The 25,357-nt window shown below is 41.5% G+C and overlaps 1 protein-coding gene across 1 annotated transcript in view; it reads left to right on the forward strand.

Annotated features, from left to right (window-relative positions):
- The window catches only part of CUX2 (cut like homeobox 2), a 711,333-nt gene that overhangs the window by 177,600 nt on the left and 508,376 nt on the right, over positions 1-25,357 (forward strand). The window lies entirely within an intron of this gene.

Below are 25,357 nucleotides of genomic sequence, written 5' to 3' on the forward strand. Positions count from 1 at the left end.
ATGTGTTGCCTTTCATTTCTATTTTAAACTGAATGGGTTTTTTTTACAAGGGGATCCTTTACAATCACTTTAACCACGGTACTTCCAAATATACCTAATTATTTAAATAACTAGCTAAGGTGTTCTGCATCTCCATGTCATTATGTTTAGGGCTAAGTTACAAATGTGCTTTAACAGTGGTTATATAGGTCAGTCTGGACAATGGGTCTCATTTATCTAAGTTTCTGAAATAAGAATTGTCTGCATATTCCCTCCACTGCAAGAACCTTGATGCAACTCAGACTTCTCATTTATAATTTCATTTTAGGTGTAATAAATGAGCTCCATACATTCATCAAGCAAAATAAAACATAATCTGCAATAATGTTTATTTGCCTTCTTTATAAATGCATAATAACTGGTAGAAACCACAAACTACTTTGAATGGTAAAATACACAAGATCTGTACACAGTAAAAGCAAAAGTAAAGCAATCATAATTTGCAGGCACTCTGCATATTTTTATTAAACATCAGCTGGATGTGTAATTAATCATTGACCCACAAAGGAAGGTTGTAAAATACAGCGTTATTAATAAACAAGAACTGACTTCCCGTAACATGCAAACTAATGGGTTTTTTGGTATCATAAAAGAGCATGGCTGTTGACAATGCTTGGAATTGTGATCTGAAAATACAGGAGGTTTGGGAAGTATACGACTGGTCATTTATGTCTGTTTTTGTATATTGTTCAGGATTTAGAATTTAGAAAATTGGTTACTGTTACAAATTATCTCAGATTATGTATCTGTTAGTCAGGTCAGATCAAGTTAGTCAAGTAGCCAGGACACCTTTAGAGTATTACTGATGGAGCTAAGCTTTTTGATAGCATTTTTGGTTGCTGCAAAAAAGTAAGTTCCCTGCGTTCTTATAGGTACCTTCTGACTCTTAGATTAAACATTGTTTTTGCCATCAATACTTTTGACTATATAACTCTAATATTGACAAAGAAGACCCCCTAGCCCACTAAGATAGCAATTGTCTTTTTCTTCCTGGCACCTGAAACGTCACTCAGTAACATGTACCACCAAGGCAGTATTGACAATGTTGCCTTTCAGACGTGTAGTTTCAAAGATCGCATGCATTGATCATATGTACTGGTTGCCTTTGCCTCTTTATTATCTTGTAAGAACTAATGCATGCTATGTTTGTCAGTGATGCAGGCTGAACAAATTGAACTTACTATGTGAATAGTCAAGGGTTATGTGTACAAAAAAAAATATCTATATATCTATATATCTATATATATATAAATATATATATATATATATATATATATATATGTATATATATACAGGCCCTTCTAAAAAAATTAGCATATTGTGATAAAGTTCATTATTTTCTGTAATGTACTGATAAACATTAGACTTTCATATATTTTAGATTCATTACACACAACTGAAGGAGTGCAAGCCTTTTTTTTGTTTTAATATTGATGATTTTGGCATACAGCTCATGAAAAACCAAAATTCCTATCTCAAAAATTAGCATATCATGAAAAGGTTCTCTAAACGAGCTATTAACCTAATCATCTGAATCAACTAATTAACTCTAAACACCTGCAAAAGATTCCTGAGGCTTTTAAAAACTCCCAACCTGGTTCATTACTCAAAACCGCAATCATGGGTAAGACAGCCAACCTGACTGCTGTCCAGAAGGCCATCATTGACACCCTCAAGCAAGAGGGTAAGACACAGAAAGAAATTACTGAACGAATAGGCTGTTCCCAGAGTGCTGTATCAAGGCACCTCAGTGGGAAGTCTGTGGGAAGGAAAAAGTGTAGCAGAAAACGCTGCACAACGAGAAGAGGTGACCGGACCCTGAGGAAGATTGTGGAGAAGGACCGATTCCAGACCTTGGGGGACCTGCGGAAGCAGTGGACTGAGTCTGGAGTAGAAACATCTAGAGCCACCGTGTACAGGCGTGTGCAGGAAATGGGCTACAGGTGCCGCATTCCCCAGGTCAAGCCACTTTTGAACCAGAAACAGTGGCAGAAGCGCCTGACCTGGGCTACAGAGAAGCAGCACTGGACTGTTGCTCAGTGGTCCAAAGTACTTTTTTCGGATGAAAGCAAATTTTGCATGTCATTCGGAAATCAAGGTGCCAGAGTCTGGAGGAAGACTGGGGAGAAGGAAATGCCAAAATGCCTGAAGTCCAGTGTCAAGTACCCACAGTCAGTGATGGTCTGGGGTGCCATGTCAGCTGCTGGTGTTGGTCCACTGTGTTTTATCAAGGGCAGGGTCAATGCAGCTAGCTATCAGGAGATTTTGGAGCACTTCATGCTTCCATCTGCTAAAAAGCTTTATGGAGATGAAGATTTCATTTTTCAGCACGACCTGGCACCTACTCACAGTGCCAAAACCACTGGTAAATGGTTTACTGACCATGGTATTACTGTGCTCAATTGGCCTGCCAACTCTCCTGACCTGAACCCCATAGAGAATCTGTGGGATGTTGTGAAGAGATAGTTGAGAGACGCAAGACCCAACACTCTGGATGAGCTCAAGCCCGCTATCGAAGCATCCTGGGCCTCCATAACACCTCAGCAGTGCCACAGGCTGATTGCCTCCATGCCACGCCGCATTGAAGCAGTCCTTTCTGCAAAAGGATTCCCGACCAAGTATTGAGTGCATAACTGAACATAATTATTTGAAGGTTGACTTTTTTTGTATTAAAAACACTTTTTTTTTTTTTTTTTTTATTGGTCGGATGAAATATGCTAATTTTTTGAGATAGGAATTTTGGTTTTTCATGAGCTGTATGCCAAAATCATCAATATTAAAACAATAAAAGGCTTGCACTACTTCAGTTGTGTGTAATGAATCTAAAATATATGAAAGTCTAAAGTTTATCAGTACATTACAGAAAATAATGAACTTTATCACAATATGCTAATTTTTTGAGAAGGACCTGTATATATATGTATATTCAGAGCACAATCTCTGTATCTCTGTTGTATTTTATATATACCTGCTACAATAATTACAGCAATCTAGCCAGATGGTTCAATATGTAAAAATGGATTGAACAATACAGATCTGATTTCTTAGGTAGAAGTGTGGAACATTATAAGACCTGCTGAAAAGTCTATGATGTTTGGGATTTGAAATATTCCAATCACAAGCCTTTATTAAGTGGCATATATTCATGATGTTTTCCAAGGAACATTTCTTTTCCAATAGTTTTTTTTTTAAATTCAAAAAAGAATATACGTTTCCAATACTTATAGACATAAGAAAGAAAGAATGTCAGCCTGTTATAAAGATACATCAAAGAAACTTTGAAGGTGAAACCTATAAATATATTTCCATGAGCATGCCTCATGCATAACTTAACTGAATGAGCTATCACAAAATAATCAACAAGAAGAGACAAAGATAGAGAAGTATGCCTGTGCCCATTTTCCCTGTCGCTCTTTTAAATGCAATATGGAGGGAAAGAGAAAAACTAGTCCAAGCAACATTTCAACAAAATCTTGCCCAATCGAAGACAAATGCAGATGGCTAAGTTCTCCTTTTAACTTTATGCAAACAGTAAAATCAGGTTATTTGAATTGAATTGAATTTGAGGTTTCTAGAGTCCAACAATAAATTAAGACATATAAGCTCATTATAAGACTAAATTAATTAAAACTATTAAAACATTTAAAACAATTTTTATGCAATACATATTTTAAGTATTTATATATAATTTATATATTGATTATATTTTTTACACATCAACTCAATTCTATTTTTATGTCATCTACATGTGTCAATATTGCTGAAGGGGCCTACTTACTGTAGGATTTTTGACAAGTTCAGTGGCAAGCCTGATTGTGGGTCATTAAAGTAATACTAAAGGTAGATTAGGAAAAAATAACAAACATGTCATACTTACTGTACCTGTAGAGATGATGTTCGAGTTGAAGGTAAGTTTGACTCGAACATCGGGTGTTTGTGTATTCGCTGAAGTGCATTGATCTTGCAGTGCATTGATTGCTGATGACACCTGACCTCTATGCTTTGGCCAATCACAGCACAATGTACTGTGAGATCCATGATTGGCCAAAGTCAGGGTGCCTCCCCCCACACTATATAAGGCTGCTTACACAGCAGCCCTGTATAATGTGTTAGTGGAGAACTGAAGATTTAAAAAGGGTAGTCAGTGTATTGTGTGTTCAGTCAGTTTAGTGCTGTGCTGTGATTCTTGTGTAACACAGTGTAGTGGTGCTACTGAAGAGTGTATACAAAACGTCTGTGTCACCCCACTGATCCCATTTTTTTTTCATTAATAATTATTTTTGTTTTAAATCTTTTATTTTTTTCAGCATCAGGTTCTGTTGCTGCATTATTAGTACTCCCCCTTGTGTGTCACAGGTGCTTTTCCTTCTGTGTCAGCAGTGGTTTTCTTTTTAATCTTTTTTTTATTTTTTGTGGTGCAGCAGCACTAATCATATTTAGGGCATAATTGCTGTCCCCCCTCCTGCATCGCAGGTGTTCCTCTTTCTGCGTAAGCAGTGGTTTTAAAATTTTATTTTAATTATTATAGCACTTTTAGCATTTTTAGCAGCACTAAAAATATTTAGAGCATAATTGCTGTTCCTCCATTCTGACTGTAGGCAAGACACACTTGTCTTTGTACTCCTCACCTGGTTGCTGCCACACATGCTTAACACCATCTGAACCAAATAAATTTATCTTTGTCTCCTCAGACCACAGGACATGGTTCCAGTAATCCATGTCCTTAGCCTGCTTGTCTTCAGCAAACTTTGTGGGCTTCCTTGTGCATCATCTTTAGAAGAGGCTTCTTTCTGGGATGACAGCCATGCAGACCAATTTGATGCAGTGTGTGGCGTACAGTCTGAACACTGGCACGCTGACCCCCCACCCCTTCAACCTCTGCAGCAATGCTGGCAGCACTCATATGTCTATTTCTCAAAGACAACCTCTGGATATGACGCTGAGCATGTGCTTTCAACTTCTTTGGTCGACCATGGCAAGGCCGGTTCTAAGTGAAACCTGTCCTGTATGGTCTTGGCCCCCGTGCTGCAGCTCAGTTAAAGGGTCTTGGCAATCTTATAGCCTAGGCCATCTTTGTGTAGAGCAACAATTCTTTTTTTCAGATCCTCAGAGAGTTCTTTGCCATGAGGTGCCATGTTGAACTTCCAGTGACCAGTAGGAGAGAGTGAGAGCGATAACACCAAATTTAACACACCTGCTCTCCATTCACACCTGAGACCTTGTAACACTAACAAGTCACATAACACCGGGGAGGCACAATGGGTAAGTGGGCCCCATTTGGACATTTTTACTTTAGGGTGTATTTATCTTGGTTGCCAGTGGTTTAGACATTAATGGCTGTGTGTTGAATTATTTTGTGGGGACAGCAAATTTACACTGTTATACAAGCTGTACAGTCACTACTTTACATTGTAGCAAAGTGTCATTTCTTCAGTGTTTTCACATGAAAATATATAAAAAAAATATTTACAAAAATGTGAGGGGTGTACTCACTTTTGTGAGATACTGTGTATATATATATATATATATATATATATATATATTGCTTTGCTTTGAGTTTTCAAAATGTGTGATTCGTTTTTGACTTGGTGTGTCTATTTATACAGTTGGTTAGTATTCATTTATTATTATTTGTACACTGATTTTACACTAATTTATTTTGCACTGATTATTCACATTGAGTATATTTAGGAACTTGCATTACTTTACCTAAAATTGTATCCTTTTTTCATACAAATAGAACTTTCTTTTGGTGGTATTTGATCACCTCTGCGTTTTTTATTTTTTGCGCTAGAAACAAAAAAAGACTGTCAATTTAAAAAAAAAAAAAAATCGTTTATTGGTGAACACAGCTCCTGATCTTCTTAACTATTGGGTTATACTGTCCCCTACAGGAGTAGGACACTAGGCAGAAATAAAGCTTGACTATGCCTATGGGCAGTCCCAGGGGGTATACTCCCACTCTCAGCTACAGGCAGTTTTTTTCTGCCTATTCAGGAGTAAGGACCTAGTTCCTTGATGGGATATTCAGTCCTGGCAATTTTTTTCCTTTTTAATGGATTTTTCTATTTTTCTTGTGAGAATGTACAATCAACTGCTGGACTGGGCGACGGACTGCATTTTTTTAAAATCCAGTGGTCACCGCAGTCTGGCAAGCGAGCATTTGCAGGCCTCAGCTCTGGGTTAGGTCGGCAGGGACATAGCCCCACTGGACGGGGGCTGGCCTGCGAGTTAAACAATCTTGCAAGGTCGCATACGACCTGGCCTTGGCCTGAGTCGCAGCATTCCTCCTGGCCAACAGCCCCCCATTTAGATGAAGAGGAGGTTCTGTCTGGAGTCGCCCCCACCCTGTTTCTGTTATGGTAAGTAGCTGTCCCCCCTTGCCCCCTAGAGGGTTTTGGGGTGAACGTGGGCCCCTCCCTGGGTTAGTCAGACCCCCGGTTCTCGTCCTTCCCATGCAGAATCCCCCTTCTCTCGATGGTCCCTGCAGACACTTCGCCCCTCATCTGCCTATGCCTCCTCCCCATGGGGTGGCCATACCACCTATTCAGGTCTGTCTGGGGATGCTGAGCTGGTGATAGGGGTAGGGGGGGAGTGCGCCACTGGTGACCGGACGATCCAATTTTGGGAGGGGACTATACCTGGTGGGGGCTCCTGCCAGAGCCCCTCTTCCTGCTGGTGCCGCCATTTTCTTGTAGCCTGTGTGCTGGAGATTTGACGGCCATGTTTGTGTAGCCTCGGTGGCCCTTTTCTAGTTGTTTCTCATTGCTAATAGCAGCGGCCATGACTGTGAAGCATATATTGGTGGTGATTTTGGCATTGGGAGCCCCTCCTTATTCCCAGGTGCTAACTCCTGGATCTTTCTCTTCCTGATTGCCGCATGTGTGTACAGATAGCCAGGTGCTGCGGTGCCTGATCGGTGGGTAGTGAGTCTTGTGGGGTCCTCTCTCTCTCTGCTATTGGACCGGTTGGTGCGCTGTGCCTGGCGACCTGTGGTGCTGCCAGCGCAGTAGGGATGTCCCTAGTAGTGTTTCTAAACCTTTTTTGAGGGTCCCCCTTTTTTCACACATGGAGTCCCTGAAGCACATTTTCTCACCTGATCCCCTCTCAGAGGCTGCCTAACAGGGGGGAATAGTACCTTTCTTCCACAGGCTAGTAAGGGCAAGGGGCCCCATTGTAGACGTGGTCCATCCTTCTCTGCTCATAAGAGGTTTTTTCATCCCTCAGGGTCTCAAGACAAGTGATTGAAACCCTTCAGGGCCTCCTCTAGAGGATCTAAACGAACCTGGTCTGGAAAGCCGAGAGCAGGCTTCTCCAGACCTGCGGAAAAGGCTCCCTCAGCATGAAGCGGTGCCCACACCCGTGTGTGGGGTGTGGGACGTCTTTGCTGATTTCTGGACCTGTGGACCTCCCCGGTACAGGACAAGTTGGTCCACAAAGTCATACGGTCCGGCTACAAGATCTAGTTTAGTTCTTATGCTCTGGAAAAGGTTTTTTCCCTTCAACCTGTGCCTGTCCCCAGACCACTTACGGGGTCTCTTTGGGGCAGTGCAAGACTTACTGAGCCAAAAGGTAATTGTCCCAGTTCCAACTTCAGGACGTTTTTCAGGGGTTTATTCAAACCTGTTTACAGTTCCCAGGAAGGAGGGCAAGGTGCGTCCAATTCCGGACCTCTAGAACTAAACTGCTTTGTGCAGGTGCAGAAGTTCCGAATAAAGTCCATTCGCATGGCAGTGGCATCCCTGCATCAGGGAGATCTTGCTTCTATCGACATACTTACTTTCACATTCCAATATGTGTTGGTCACCAGCGCTTCCTCCGCTTTTCTGTGTGAGAAGAGCATTATCAGTTTGTCGCGTTACCCTTTGGTCTTGCCTCCACTCCTTGAGTCTTCACAAAAGTGTTTGCCCGGGTGCTGGCATTGTTGCGTCAGCAGGGGATCGCGGTACTGGGGTACCTGGACGATCTTCTGCTGTCAGTCTCCTACTGCTCTGGTGGAAAACTTGGAGATTACTCTGCAAACTCTGAGGGAGTTTGGTTGGATTCTGAACCATCATAAGTCTACTCTGGTTCCGTCCACAAATCTAAACTATCTGGGTCTGACTCTGGTCTCCGATTTAGCCAGAGTGTTTCTTCCGCTGGAAAAACTCCAGAAACTTTAGGAACCAATTCAACTTCTGTTGTCCAGCAGACGGTCATCCCTTCGGATTTGCATGTGGGTGCTGGGCCTGATGGTGTCTGCCTTTGAGGCGGTTCCATTTGCACAGTTCCACACAAGTTCTCTGCAAGGAGAGATTCTGGTCAAATGGGGAAAAAATCCACAGTCTATAGATAATCTGACCCGGCTGGGCCAGGGTACTAGAGGGTCCCTGATCTGGTGGCTTTGTTCTCCGGCACTTCTCCAGGGCAAATCTTTTCTCCCCCTGTACTGGACGGTGGTCACCAGGGATGACAGCCTGTCCGGGTGGGGAGGCGTCCTCAGAAAAGATTCTGCTCATGTGGTCTGGACACTTGAAAAGTCCAGACTGCCGATCAATGTACTGGAGCTACGAGCGATCAGACTTTGTCTGGATCATTGGACGGATTGTCTTCAGGGGTGTCCTGTGCAAATTCAATCATACAATGCCATGGCTTTGGCCTATGTCAATCATTAAGGGGGCACAAGAGGCGTCCTGGCGGCTTGGGAAGTAGCTGGCATTCTAAGGTGGACAGAATGGATTACCTCAGTCGACAGGCTATGGACCAGGGGGAATGGTCACTTCATCCGGATGTGTTTCATCAGTTGTGCCTCTGGTGGGGTACTCCCGAGATGGACCTGTTGGCCTCTTGTCTCAACAGGAAGGTGCAGAGGTTTGTGGCACCCTCTGGCGGATGCCACAGACGCGCTGGTGGCCCCATGGGGTCAGTATCGTCTGATTTCACCTTTCCCCTCTCAAGCTTCTGCCAAGACTCCTGCACAGGATCGAGGCAGAAGAGATTCCAGTCATCTTAGTGGCTCCAGACTGGCCTCACTGGTCTTGGTACGCCGATCTGGTATGGCTGGTCGCCTATGTTCCTTGGAGACTTCCTCTCAGGGAAAATCTGCTGTCCCAAGGGCCAATCTTCCATCCTGCTTTATAGTCACTGGCTTTAACAGCTTGGCTGTTGAAAGACAGGTACTGGAAGATAGAGGTTTTTCTGATTCAGTGATTCCTACGCTGAGAAAAGCTAGAAAATCTACCTTTAGGAAGATCTACAATCGTACATGAAAGTCGTACATTGCATGGTGTGAGTCTCTTGGAGTTCATCCTCATTCCTTTATGCTGGCTCGGATCTTGACCTTCCTCCAATGGGGAGTCGAGCAGCGCCTGGCCTTGAGTACTATCAAGGGCCAGGTCTCAGCCTTGGCGGTCGTCTTTCAGCGACCATTGGCCACACTTTCCTTGGTGCGTATTTTTATCCAGAGAGTTCGACACTTGGCTCCTCCGGTGCAGTCCCCATTGCCGCCTTGGGACCTCAATTTGGTGCTTTCAGTCCTCCAGAAACCACCTTTTGAAAATCTCAGGGAGGTTCCCCTGCTTATGTTATCCCAGAAGGTGGCTTTTTTGGCGGCAATCACTTCTGCGCCCAGGGTGTCAGAGCTGCCGGCATTGTCTTGTTGTTCACCTTACTTGGTGATTCACAGAGATAAGGTTGTTTTTCGCCCCTGTCCATTGTTCCTTCCATATGTTGTCTCTGATTTTCATTTGAATGAAGACATTGTGTTGCCTTCGCTGTGTCCCAGGTCAAAACATACTAACATTCCTTGGATGTTGTTCGGGCAATTAGGGTGTACCTGGCAGCTACAGAGTCTTTTAGGAAGTCAGCCTCACTATTTGTGCTCATGGACAGACCTTGGAAGGGGTTGTCTGCTTCTGCTGCAACCATTTCCAGGTGGATCAGACAGACGGCGTTTCAAGCCTATTCAATTAAGGGTCAGGTTCCTCCTTTCCTTGTTACGGAGCACTCTACTAGGGCGCTTAGTGCATCCTGGGCCTTCCGTTATCAGGCATCAGTGATGCATGTTTGCAAGGCGGCTACCTGGTCGCCTGTGCACACCTTTACAACATTTTATAAAGTGGATGTATTGGCCCCTGTGGATGCTTCCTTTGGCCACAAAGTTTTGCAGGCTGCTGTTTAGAGGACCTGGTCCTCTTTGAGGGTGTATTGTTTTTTTCAGGTGAGCTCCAGTTCTTAGTGTAGCTCCATGTTGCCTGGTTGGCTATGGTTCATAATTGGGGAATTTTTTTCTGCTGTTCCCACCCCTCATGTTTAACACTGCTTTGGGACGTCCCAATGGTTAAGAAGATCAAGAGCTGTGTCCGTCAATGAACGATAGAGAAAATTGGATTTTTGTCTTACCGTGAAATCCATTTCTCTGATGTTCATTGACGGACACAGCACCCACCCTTCTGTGGAGTTGGATTTCTTCTGACACTGCTTGTAACAAAACTGAGTGCCTATAACTGAGAGTGGGAGTATACCCCCTGGGACTGCCCATAGGTGTAGTCAAGTTTTTTTCTGCCTAGTGTCCTACTTCTGTAGGGGGCAGCATAACCCAATGGTTAAGAAGATCAGGAGCTGTGTCCATCAATGAACATCAGAGAAATTGATTTTACGGTAATACAAAAATCCCATTATTTTTTACTTTCTGCTATAAAACATATCTTATAAAAATTGTAAAAATAGAATTTCTTCATAAATTTAGATCAGTATGTATTCTGCTACATATTTTTGTAAAACAAATCCCAATAAGCATATATTAATTGGTTTGTGGAAAGGTTATTTGATCTACAAACTATGGGATGTTTTTATTTATTTATAAAAATGTTTACTAGTAATGGCAGCAATTAGCAACTTATACAGGACTGCGAATTGTAGCAGACCTTCTGGCACTAAATTACACTTTTGACACTTTTTGGGGGCCAATGACACTAATACAATGCTAAAAAATATGCACTGTCACTGTATTAATAACACTGGCTGGGAAGGGGTTAACATCAGAGGCGATCAAAGGGTTAACTGTGTGCCTAACCAGTGTTCATGTGAACTGTGGGAGCTGCTTTTACTAGAAGAAGAGATGGAATTTATTCCCTGCTGTGCAGGGACACAAACTTCATCCCTTTACCCATTGGTATTCTGTCTTGTTTACGTAGGCAGATCACAATTCTTTGCCTCTGCCGGACGATTGGTGGGTGTCAGAAAACATTGAGTACCCAGCATCTGCTGATCGGCTTCCGCTGTGTGTACACCCTACCCAGAAGTGCTGGGTCCCACATATATATGTGATCGGCCGCACAACTGTCATCCTGTAGCAGGAAACTGCTATAGGGCAAACAGGAAGCGGTTAATGTGATTTTCAGTGTGATTATCTAGTGTGACTTTGGATGTGGTTAGCATATTCTATGTAGCCTAATCGCACTGAATTTGCACCAAAGTTGCACAGGAACTGTTTCCAAAATCACACCACACAGTATGATTTTGCCCCATTGATGTTTTCCATTGTCATGCGATTTTGTGCAACTCGGGTTGCATCAGAAATCGTACCAGTGTGGACCAGCACCTAATTCAATTTTGTTTTTCATGAATAGCTAGCGCATGCATTTCTTATCCATGACATTGACTCTGGTGTGGTGCTGTAAGATTCACATATGACAAGTGTCTAGCTAGGTTGCCCTTATTTTAAACTGAGGTTGTAGGAGGTTCAGCTTCTTCTGTTTCAGAGGATAAATCTTTGACAGAAATTTAAATTTCACTAATGTTATTGTTCCTTTTCCTGCATTACTCATGGGAGTTTTTGCTCAGGATGTTGTTTACAGTCACTTCCTAAGGATTTTGACACATAGATGTTTAATTTATAATTACACTTCTAATAATTGTTACATTATTTGTACCTGGATGCAGAATTATGTACAGTACATTTTTTAGAGATTCACAGTAGCCAACCAAGCACAAAGTTCCAATTGTATACACTTTTATTTATAAACATGTACAAATGTTTTGCTTCAAAATATTTTAATGTGCTTCAGGTCAGGCTTCTTTCAGTTCCATAGGTCATATGGAGTTTTCTTTGTTTGTTTTCCATGTAAGTAGTTTTGGAGTTATTAAGCTGTTATAATCATTCTTCCCAATATGTTGGTAGCATATGTGCTTAAAAAAAGCATGCTTCTAAAATGTTCATTCTTTCTGTTGGACCCCTTTCACACAGGCGATCCGATCCGGTCCTCCTGTCAGTTTTTCAGGGGGACCAAATCGGATGCTCCATGCACCCCAATGGAGCAGTGGATGTTAGCAGAGACATCTCCACTGACACCCGCTGCTATCCGATCCAATCCTGTCCGTGAAATCCATCCATCTGGAGGATCGGATCGGATATGATCGGATGAAAACGGACAGGCGGTCCGTTATCATCCGATCTCCCATAGAGGAGAGCAGGGATCTGACAGCTCCATCTCTGCATACAGAGTGGAGACGGAGCTGTCCTCCGCCTGCTCAGCGGGGATCGGCGGATCAATCCCCGCTGGGCGCACCGCCCATGTGAAAGAGGCCTAACACAGTTTTGTTCTGGATTGTATAGTACAAAAGTCTGGAACCTATTTCCTTGTAAGCTTAAAGTAGCTTATGTTTTAAAACCTTTGTGCCGTTACCTATGCTAAATATTTTAGGCATTTGCAAAACTTCTTGCTTACTTAGGCAAGACATTATTCTAGCTTATGTCAAACTTCATCTTTGCCCTGTAAATGATGTGAATGTATAATATATATGTAAAGTGCTTCATAAATTGACAGCACTATAAAAGTACCTATATACAGTTGTGCTCAAAAGTTTGCATACCCTGGCAGAAATCTTGAGATTTTGGCATTAATATTGAAAATATCGATCATGCCTAAAAACTGTCTTTTATTTAAGGATAGTGATCATTTGAAGCCATATATCACATAGTTGTTTAGCTGCTTTTAATTCATATTGATAACAGAAATCATCTAAATGGCCCTGCTGAAAAGTTTACACTACATACCCTGGAATATTTGGCCTTGGTACAGACACAAGGGTTAAAATGGTAATTAAAGGTTCATTTCCCACATATGTATCTCTTTAGTTTGCAATTAATGTCTGTGTATAAATTGTCAATGAGTTTGTTAGCTCTCATGTGAATGCACTGAGCAGATAGATAGTAAACCACGGGGAGCAGAAAAAAAACTGTCAAAACACCTGCATAACAAGGTAATCAAACTTTATGAAGATGGAAAAGGATATAAAAAGTTATCCAAAATACTGTTCAATCTCTTATTAAGAAGTGGAAAATTTGGGGATCTCTTGATACCAAGCCAAGGTCAGGTAGACCAAGAACGATTGCAGCCACAACTGCCGCAAGAATTGTTCAGGATACAAAGAAAACCCCACAGGTGGCATCCTTAGCAGAAACAGAGGCTGCTCTGGAAAAAAATGGTGTCGTTGTTTTTAAGGAGCACAATATGACAATTTTTGAACAAAAATGATATGCATGTTTTGGATGCCAGAAAAAAGCCTTTCTTAGGAATATAGTACTTTGAGCTTTAAAATATTTATTTGTACATTTACCTATAGGTGAGTTTAACCACCTCAATACCAAACATGTTCAACCCCCTTTCTGCCTAGGCCAATTTTCAGATCTTAGTGCTGTCACACTTCGAATGACAATTAATCAGTTATGCAACACTGTACCCAAATTACATTTTTATCATTTTTTTTTTGAGGCAGATAGAGCTTTCTTTTGGTGGTATTTAGTGAAGTTATTTCTCACGCACAGCATAGGCATGCTTAGAATTACACCCCAAAACACATTTTGCTATGCCTCCCGGGTATATGGATGCCATATGCGTGAGACTTTTTCACAGCCTAGATGTATAGAGGGGCCCAAAGGAACACCTTTGCACTTTCAAGGAGTTTAAATTACATATCTAATTTCTTGACTACCTAACACATTTTTGGAGGCCCTGGAGCACCAGGAAAGTGGAAACACCCACAAAAACGACCCAAATTTGGAAAGGTATTTTCTAAAAGCCATAATGAGTCTTTTGAAAATGTAATTTTTCAATGCGAGAAAGAAAATGAAAATGTTTTTTTTTACTCTTTTACTCTCTCTCTTTTTACTCTCTTTTTACTTAATAAGATATTTTTAATGCACATCATATGCATACTTAAAATTACATCCCAAATCATATTCTGCTACTTCTCCCAAATATGGTAATATCACCTGTGGAACTTTTTCATAGCCTAACAATATTGAGGAACTCTAAGGAAGCACCTTCAGGCATTTTAGAGGTATAAATTATGCATATAATTTGCTGACTACCTATCACGTTTTTGGAGGACTTGGAGCACCAGGACAGTAGAAATGCCACATTTTGGAGAGTAAACACCCAAAGGTATTTTTTAGGAGGCATACGTTTTTGGAATATGTGGAAAGAAAATAAAATAATTTCTTACAAACAGCATAGAAATACCAAGAATTACACAACAAAACACATTCTGCTACTTCTCCCGAGTATGGCGATACCACATGTGTGATCCTTTTTCACTGTCTGAACAATGTGTACTGGACATTGTATCTTGTGTATCACACAAATCAAAGAATTGTGTCAAAACCAATGTACTGTAACGGTCACCTTTATATGAGTAATCAGTGAATAAAGTGTAGTTTAGCGTCACCTATAGAAGTCCCAGTTCCTATAAGCCAAGCAAGCTTAGCTCACTGGTACATGACTACCCCCAGGAATGCCATGGTCAATGGCCTGGTGTCTCGGAGAAACATAGCCTGTGAGATGTACAAATGGGTCAGTTCAGGTGGCAGGTAGAGACATAGTCAGCAAAGGTTCGGTCCAGGCAGCAGGCAGAAACATGGTCAATAAACAGGCCAGGGTTAATACTGGCAGATGGCAGAGGCAACACTGCACTGGTGTGGTGGTGATCAGCGATACTGTAACTGGTGGAGTGGTGATCAGGGACAATTTGACTGGTGTGGCAGAGATTAGGGACATTATGAGTGGTGGGTTTGTGATCACGGACAATGTGATGAGTGCAATGGTGATTAGGGACACTGTGAGTGGGCAGTGGTGATTAGGGACACTCTGAGTGGGTTGTAGTGATTAGGGACACTTGCTGGTGTGGTGGTGATTAGGGACACTGGGAGTGGGTGGTAGTGATTAGGAACACTTGCTGGTGTGGTGGTCATTAGGGACACTGTGTGTGGGTGGTAGTGATTAGGGACACTTGCTGGTGTGGTCATTAGGGACACTGTGAGTGGGTGGTAGTGATTAGGGACACTTGCTGGTGTCGTGGTGATTAGGGACACTGTGAGTGGGTGGTAGTGATTAGGGACACTTGCTGGTGTCGTGGTGATTAGGAACACTGAGTGGGTGGTGGTGATTAGGAGCACTGTGAGTGGCACCCACATACTGTGGTATTACTGTATGTATGTATGTAATATCTTGTCAGAAACATGAGTTTCACCACAGCAGTACAATGTCACCCTCCATAGTGACACTGCACTTGCTCTGGTGACAGTATATACAAAAAAAAATCTACAATTTTTTTTTTTTTTACCTAATATTTTTTTAAAAGTTATATTGTCACCAGAGCAGTACATTGTCACTTACACTTTACTACTCTGCAGCAGTATTTATTACTTTGGCTATACCTAGGTCCATAACCTGTTTGAAAACTGCTGCAAATTTGCCTCTTACCTGTCAAGATGGTTCTGAACATATGACTGAGTCCTTGTTTTTTGGAAAATAACAGGAACATACAGAACATTATTACCATGTAGTTCCACAAGAAAGAACATTACATTATACAAAAACACTATCTCCTAGTGACATTGACATAACTACTAACCACAGCATGAGAAGGGTTGTTGCACCCCTGTGTCTGTATAAATTGCATGCTAGCAGACTTTAACCACTTCCGGACCGCCTGCCGCAGTTTTACATCGGTATTTTGATGTTAAATACCAGTGTTGTGGCAGCAGATAGCTGCCATAACCCCAGTATTTTCTTACAAGGCTGGCAGTCCTCTTTTACATAAAAGTGGTCCCAGCAGCGGATTCGCCGCGGGATCTTTTTTTATGGGCGGCGGGAGAGGTGCTTCCCCTCCTGCAGCTTCCCGGTCGTTTTCCCCACTTACCGGAGCCGTTGGTAGCGGGGAAAACGATCCGGTCCGTCCATGTGCCATGCAGGAAGTTAAGTGAGGGCAAGATGGCCCCCACTCGACTCTATGGCCTTGGAGGACTGTAGCAACGTCATACTTCGCTTCCTCCCAACAGCCTTAAAGGGCCCATTTTTTTTTCATGCTGAAAAAAAATGACTTTTTTTTTTTTTTTTGCTTTTAAGTGTAATGTGAGATCTGAGGTCTTTTTGACCCCAGGACCTGTCCTACTTATTTCTATTACAAGGAATGTACATTCCTTGTAAAAGGAATAAAAGTGATCAAAACATTTTTTTCTAGTGTCGACCATCTCATCTCATTTCTCTCTTTTCTCTCCCCTATCTCATATCCCTTTATGCAGTCTACGCCACTATATTTTTGGATTGTTCTGTTCAAGAACGCATGCGCATAGCTTTACTTATATGGTTATTGTTTATGTTTGACTTACGCTTTATGGTTTATACAATATGTATACGACTTTATCTTAAAAACAAAAAAATGTATATTTGTCTCTAAATTCAGACAGAGTAAGAGATATTCAGACAGATTGAAGTGGGGAGTTCCAGAGGATGGGAAAGGCTCTGACAGAATCCTGGAGACAAGCATGAGAGGAGGTAACAATGGGACTAATAGGCAGAAGTTATTTGGAAGAGTGGAGGGGACTGTTAAGGTGATATTTTTAGAAGGCTGGTGATATCGCTTGAGTTATGGAATGCTTTGCATGTTGTTATAGGTATTTTGAATTGTATATGTTGGGCAAGCAGAAATCAGTGGAGGGATTGGCAAAAAGGGGTACCTGACACTGACTGGTTGGTGAGGTGAATAATTTGGCAGCACCATTCATGGTAGAATGAAGGAGGGTAGCCTGTGTAAATGCAGGCCAAATGAGAAGAGAGCAGCAGTCGAGACGAGAGATAACTTGGGACTAAATTAGTAGTTTTGTGGTATCATTTATTATTAAGGTGCTTAAATATTAGAGTCCAGGATGGCACCTGGCATGAGAGGAGGGACTGATATTTGAGGATCTTATTGGAAACGTCGGTGAAGGGGACATGGGGATGGATATTAAGAGCTTGGTTTTGAAAAGATTACATTTACAGGTAACGTTTGACATCCCTCTAAAAGCTTACGAGCATCTCATACTCTCTCTAAATGTCTCACAGTTGCTGAGAAAAGGACTCATCATCACCTTCAAAGATCTAACAAAGCAAACTGAGTGCCACCAAGAATATTCCTACCTTAGACTATACATTTTCCACACACAACCCATCCAAGAGCATCACCATAGATGCCAAACTAGCAAAGGGGGCATATCATGGTTCTACGATTTCCTCCAAAACTCAGAATCCTTTACAAAATCCCCACAGATGCTAGCTGGGAAAAAGATTTCTCCAGATTCTTCTCTCTTGGCAAGAGTGGCAACAAGCATTAGCAAATAATATAAGTGTCTCCCATTGTGTAAATCATTGGGATAATGCCTTAAAAATCCTGTATAGAAGATACCTCACACCATATACACTACCTAAATGGCACTCTGTTGCGTCACCCTTGTGCTGGCGCCAATGTGGCAGTATGGGTAACCTATTGCATACACTGTGGGCCTATAAATCCCTTTAAGAGTTTTCAGAACTCAGTTTTCTCACTTATTTCACAAATTACTGGAATATTAACTACTCCAACACTGCATCTAGCTTTATTGGGTCTAACGATAAACTCCTTTCCTATACAATACAAAACCATAGTGTCTTATATCCTTATTGCAGCAAGATTGACTATCACATCTGCTTGGAAGTCATCTAAAGCACTCAACATATCAGAAGTCATTAGAAGGGTCAACTCCCACTACTACTACTACGAGAAATTTCTAGCAATCAATAACCAAGGCTTGAAACTCTTTCAAATTAAGTGAAGATTCTGGAACGATATCTTTAAGCTATCAGAAACTTAACATTAAAAAATGTATATGGTTCTGAAACAGATAGACTCCCTTATTTTAAATTGTTCTAATTTTAAAGTTTACTTGCTTTTTTTTTTTTTACTTTTAACATCTACAGTATATTAGATAAAAGGCATTGATCAGATGTCTAGCACTATCCACACGATAGTCAGACAAATTAGGTGGATAGGGCATAACACACAAACAACATATTGTCATTTCTTTTATATATTCCTATGTTTTGTGTATCTTTTTCTATGTTAATACAGAGGTTTCTGCATGTACCTCTTGTGAACATGATGACCAACAGTATATATCTGTATTTCTCCAAAACTTCAATAAAAACTAATTGAAAGAAAAGATTACATTTGAGGAAGTTGTGTGACATCCATATATTTGTCAGTTAGTAATTAAGCAATGTGCAAGAAGAAGGAAAAGCTGAGCTGAGGAATAGAGAGACAGATTTGCGTGTCGTCAGCATAGAAATGATATTGGAAGCTGTGGGAGGTTATCAGAAGACCCAAGGAGGATGTGTAGATACAAAATAGAAGGGGTCTGAGGACAGAGCCTTGGAGGAACCCTGTGAAAAAAGGAGAGGGGGAGATAGAGTTGTGGGTGGCACTGAATGTGCGCTGTGATTGGTAGGAGGAGAACCAGGAAAGAGGCGTGGAGTTTTATGAGGAGGAATGAATGGTGATCTGTATTTAAGGCAATTAAAAGGTCCAAGAATAGGAGTATGGAGTACTGGTTATTGGTTTAAGCAGTCATTAGTAAACTTTAGGAGAACAGTTTCTGTGGACTGTTGTGGGTGAAAACCAGACTATGAGATTGTGAAGGTTGTTAGCAGTGAAGTTATAGCTCAGACCTTTGTAGACTAGGTGTCCTAGAAGTTTGGAGGGAACTGGGGACAATAAAATAGGTGTTAAGGTGATGTCTATTAGGTGCTTTTTCAATATGGGGTAACCAATGTAACCAGTGCGTGTTTTAGAGGAATGGGGAAGTTGCCATTAGAGAGGGAGAAGTTGTGAGTTAAAGCGTGCAGAAAAGGGCAAGAGGATGACCAGAGTGATTTAGCAGAAACAGGGTCTGGGGGCAGGTGGTTAAGTAGGCATTAAATAAAAGTGTAACAACCTCCTCCATGGTAATTCTGTGAAAAGAGGGCAGTATTGAATGTGCCTACATATATCGTATGTTAGATGGGGAGGATATATAGGCAATAACAATCTCATCAGGAATTACGCCAACCTTGTTTTTGAAATGATTGGCAACCTCCTTGGCAGTGAATGAGCAAGTAAGTGGAGGCAGTGGGGATGATTTAAAGAGCTAAAAGTATAAAAGAGTTGACAAGGACTGGAAGAGTGGGTATTGATGAGAGTGATGAAATAGGTGTGTTTGGCAGCACAGAGACAGAAATTGTATCCTAGGAGGACAGATTTATATACTGTAGGTGAAATCTTACAGGCCTTTAGTTTTATGCCACAGTTGCTCAAGAACACGGCCCTGTCTTTTCCGACTTCTGTGTCATCTGTTTGCCAAGGTTATATTGATTGGGGTCAGTGTGTAGTGAGGGGAGCAAATGTGTCCAGAGACCTTGAGAGGTAGCCAGGTTGTTAGCATTAACAGGGAGGTTGAAGTTTCCAAAAAAGGAAATGGGTATTTCAGAGGAGAGAAAGTAGAGCAGCTAGGCAGAGACGTTTTCAAGGAAGTGTGACACTGGTCCTGGAGTCTGATAAATCAGAGCAATCATCAGAGACACTGGATAAATCAGATGAATGCAGTGAGCTTTAAAAGAGGAGAAGGATAGGGAAGGAAGTGTAGGAAGATCTTGAAAAGTAATTTGTGGCAATAGAAATATTCCGATTCCACCTCTTTTTAGTTCACTGGATCTGGGGGAAGGAATCCAGTGAAGGTCAGGGCAGGGTGGTAAAGGGCAGCTGGAAAGAGAGAATCAGATTGCTAAAGGCAGGTTTTTTTTTTAATTCTCTTTGCCTCCTTACATTAAACTAGATGGTTTGCTTACACTATACTGTTTTCCCAAGAGGCCGGTAATTGATTAGTTACATTTTAGCTCTTTGATGAGTTTGTCTAGATGACTTCCAGTCTGTTTCCCTCTCCCCTCTCTCCTCCAACCAGACCATTTGATGTCTGTGATTGTTTTATGTTGCATAATTACTAATTTTGTAAGCTGCATACTTGTGATTAAATGTAGGAATTGAAAATGTATGTCATTGCTTTGGGTTATATTTAACTGAAAAGCCAGCAGGAATTGCCAGTTAGTACTGCCCACAATTGAGTCGTATTCTATTTCACCTTAAATAAGCCATTTTAGAAGCTACTACAGATGTCATTACACAACAGTCTGTACTCTCATCAGTTATTGGGCCCATGTGTATAAGTTAATACAGAATGTTTTAAAACAATTTCTAAGGATTTTGTAGGTAATACTATTAACAGGGTTGATCTCTTCACTGCCCTGTGTTGAAATACATAATGGTATGGACTCAATTCTTTTAGTCTGTGTGTTTCAATGTGATGTTTCTTTTTGCCCTTATTGTATCTGGTATCATTATGGGTTTTCTAAGTGACTGCAGCAGAAGCTGTTTTATTTTAGTCATTCTCCATCTCATTGAAAGCCTGCATAGAGCTATACACTGAAGATTATGAGAAAGGGAAATAATGGCTCCTCTAACTCATGTAGAATGTTGTGAGCTTGAACTATTGAACTCTGTAAACAACAGTTTTTTTCAGCAAAGCAGACTGCGTTTACACTTGAGCAAACCTTATTCATGTGATTTCAAAAGCTTTTTTGACTTTTTCTGCACATTTTCTTCACACGTTTTGGAATCTTCTTTGAGGGAGGATCACACATTTTTGGACTTATAGACATTTATTATGCCTGAAAATTACATGTAGGACACAAAAGTTTGCCCTATAATTTACTAGGATTAAATTCTATAGTGCAAGTTATTCAATTAACCTCTGTCAATTATTGTGCCAGTACAGTGATTATGTATAATATGCAGTATATAACATAGAGCACAACATTTACTGTGGAGAAGCATGAAGTATGTAACCTGCTGCACAGTATACAGAATAAGGCGGTCCGTACCACCATATACAGGAAGGTGTACATAGAGATTATCCCACAATTACCCAAATATGCTAACACACCCGATCATGAACCCTTATACACTCAGCACATACACCCATCACAACTTGTACCCATGTAGAGCTTGTATTGGTGAATCAGCAAGCTGTTACCTTCACACCTTCTCAGACTGTAGATCTGCACAATCTGACCAGCAGTTTTCATTTTCCCAACGCTTTTCTATAGTTCTGCCCACTTCCTACACATCACTTTCCTACCACTCCTAGCTGGCCCTGTTTATACTGAACACTACTGTGTGAGAAGGTGTGAAGGGGACTATGTTTGTGTAGCAGGATTTCCAGCCATTTTGCTGGATGAGGGTCTGTCTGGGTTACCGCTAGTATCAACAGCACATTTAAGCATGTTCTCCAAGTTCTCTACTTCCTCCTTACTTAGAGAGGAGACGTTGCTGGAAGAGGCAGCAGAGGAGACACCTGTGGGGACATTATCACTTTTACCAGAGAGAAACTGCCCAGAGTGAGGACGCCCAGGAGAGAGGACGGTCACCATTTAGGAGAACATGGGATCAAGCTCTATAATGCCCATTGTCTGGTAAGAGGCTTATCCTCCTATTTGAGTGGTTCACATCCTCCCATGAGCACCTATTTCACGTCTGGAGTTTTCATATACGCCCTTGAATATTCTGCCTTCTGGTAAGGGGCCAGTCCTTAACATGGCGACGGGATCATCTGCACCTTAAAGCTGAAGTGGATTTTTCATTTGGATATCTCCACATCCTACTGGGAACAGTGTTTTAGACTTTATGCACCTTTACTTTTGTTTTTCACCTTCACTGTCACTGCACCGTAAAGTAGCAGTGGTTACTTCACTTGGATATTTTCACAATCTAATTGAGATTATTAGTTTGGACTTTATGTACCTTTTCTTCCATTTTCACTTGAGTGTGATTTTGTTTACATTGCTGATATAGTAACTATATTGTTATATTTTGATGCTTATCAGTTTATCATTTATCACTTATACCAAAGTTGTGTGACAAATTGTTCATCCTATTGGTGTTTTGGTTCACTCCAACTTGGTTGGTCGACACTTATCAGTTTAGCGCACCTGCTTCTTTATACACATATTTATCCCCAATTGGTTCTAAGGTTGCAGCTTTATCTGATTTCACATCCTGCGCACTTTTTACATACACATGATCATCTATGACTTTATGAACTTTGTTTGTGCACTGGTGCCCAGTCATGTTGGAACATAAATGGGCCACCCCCAAACTGTTCCCACAAAGGATAAAAAATGAAATTGTCCAAAAGGTCTTGGTATGCTGATGCCTTAAGAGTTCCCTTCACTGGAACTAAGGGGCCAAACCCAACCCCTAAAAAACAACCCCATGCCATAACCCCCCCCTCCACCAATTGATTTGGAGCAGTGCACAAAGAAAGGTACATAAAGACATGGATAAGCGAGTTTGGGGTGAAGGAACTTGACTGGCCTGCCCTCAATCCGATAAAACACCTTTGGGATGAATTAAACCAGAGACTGTGAGCCAGGCCTTCTCGTCCAACATCAGTGCGTGACCTCACAAATGCATTTCTGGAAGAATGATCAAGCATTTTCATAGACACACTCCTAAACCTAGAGTTGAAGCTGTTACAGCGGCAAAGGGTGGGCCATCTCAATATTGAATCCTACGGACTTAAGACTAGGATGCCATTAAAGTTCATGCGTGTGTAAAGGCAGGCGTCCCAATACTTTTGGTAATATAGTGTATATGGTACATTCACATCAGTCCCTGCCCTCAAGGAGCCTAAAATCTAAGGTCCCTAACTCACATTCATACATACACATACCAGGGCCAATTTAGACATAGTAACATAGTAGTTAAGGTTGAATAAAGACAATCGTCCATCCAATTCAACCTGCATGTGCGTTTGTCAGTTACGATAATCATTTCCCATATTCCTGTATATTGTGTTCTTTGAGATGCATGTCCAAGAGTCTTTTAAAAGTATACATACTCCCCGCTGATACCACCAATTGTGGAAGAGAGTTCCACATTCTTAACGCTCTGACAGTAAAAAAAACCCTACGCAGCTTAAGTTTAAACCGTTTCTCCCCTAATCTCATTGTGTGGCCACATGTCCTCTTTCACTCCCTGAGACTGAAAATGTTTTTTTCCTATCCTGGGATCACCATTGAGGTATTTGTAAATTGCTATCATGCCCCCTCTCAGGCGTCTCTTTTTCTAGCGAGAATACATTTATTGCTTGTAGTCGCTCCTCGTAATTAAGGTTCTCCGATCTCCTAATTAGTCTTGATGCCTGTCTTTGGACTCTCTCCAGCTCCAGACAGGATCTAGACAGAATCCAACTAACCTGCCAGCATGTATTTGGAGTGTGGGAGGAAACCAAAATACCCTGTGGAAACCCACTCAGGCACAGGAAGAACATTCTAACTCTAGGCAGGTGGTGTCGTGGTTGGGATTCAAACCAGTGACCCTAGTGGGGTAAAGTAATAGAGAGGAATTCTTCCAACAGGGACACTAGTTCTGGTGACCAGACAGTCCCCATGGAATTCCCTTAATTTGCAGTAATTTCCTCTCACTTCCGGTTTGGCTATGGGACAGGAAGTGAAGGGAAATCTCTGCAATGGGACAAAGATGGCAGAAAAAAAACCTGACAGGAGTTATAACCCTCCCTTGCTTTATCCAAAATGAAAAAAAAAAAGTTTTGTCTCTAGTTCTACTTTAAATAATATTGTCTTAACACAGTAAACAAAAGTTAACATTTTTTAAAATTTCATACACATGAAACAGGTGATTCAGAATTGAAAAATAAAAATTAGGGTGGATGGGGTTGGGTGGTCATGCATTCTTTGAAAATCCTGATGCATAGGATGGGTACGTAAGGGTCCTTATAAAGTCTGGGCCATGGCTTGGGCAGAGTAACTAGAAGTATTAAAACCCAATACCCAGGGCTGAAATATAGGAAATGGACATTGCTTCCTGCAAGCGGAAACAATGTGCAACATACATAATATGCATATACAGTATATCACCTTTTACTTCAATACACTTGTCAGGAGGGACCTTCCTGAATACAAACAGCAACATTCTGTAAAACACTACATTAACTTATGACTATGAGGTCAATGAGGCATTTAAAATATAGTCCAATAGGGGGCTCTTGCTGAAGATGACTTGTTGAACAGGTGATGGAACTTGACTCGGCTTTTTTTTTTTTTGAAGTTGTCAGTAATACCAATTGTAAGTTCAGGGTGGTTCTCAGGAGCTGGATTTCTATGGTTGTGACATGTCAATATTTTTTTTAGACCATAGTAACCTACAATAAACTTCTTTTGAACTAAACATGCCCCAGCTGTTTGAGTCGGTTCTTTATTTCTTCACTAGGTTCAATCTCTGCATTCATTTATTGGTTTGTTTCTGCCTCCATTCCATTGTCTGAAGACACGCTTCCACGTATTGACCTTGCAGGAATGCTTGAAATGGTTCTGCGTAAACATGATAGAATATAAGAAAGAGGGGCTTCTATAGCCCCCCACTTTCCTATGGGATGGCGGAAGGGGGCAGGTTTAATGAATTTAGTAAATTTTCAGCCATTTTATCCCCTTCTTTACACTGAGGGTTTGACCTTTTGACTCCTAAGCCTCCCTGGCCCCCTTTCCCGCTCAAAAAGGCCGCTCTTTTGTGTATCTGGGGAAGTTAGGTTGTGTATCTGGGTAGTTTCTGGCCACCTCTATATTTAGCAGCAAATGGGGTGCCTTCCCGCTCTTTATTCCCACTCAAAGTGCCCGCTAGAAGTGGTCTTGGGGGCTATTTAAGAACGGCTTTGGTCTGGAGAAGGCTCAATCTTCAGGACATCTCAACTCAGAGTTCCCCTCCCCCCCTCCCCTTTGGTTTGTCGCGGCCATAATTATTATCTGGTTGGGTCACCTCTGCTTTGCAGAGGGGGACGAGAATTTGGATGTTATATATGGATGGTTTTATTTATCTGGTTATATTTATTGTACAACCTGAGTTGTTTAGGACTGGGTTGTGGTTTGTAATATTA

The sequence above is a fragment of the Pelophylax lessonae genome, assembly GCF_965119305.1.
Source record: "Pelophylax lessonae genome assembly, chromosome: 1".
In the NCBI taxonomy this organism is placed as follows: Eukaryota; Metazoa; Chordata; class Amphibia; order Anura; family Ranidae; genus Pelophylax; species Pelophylax lessonae.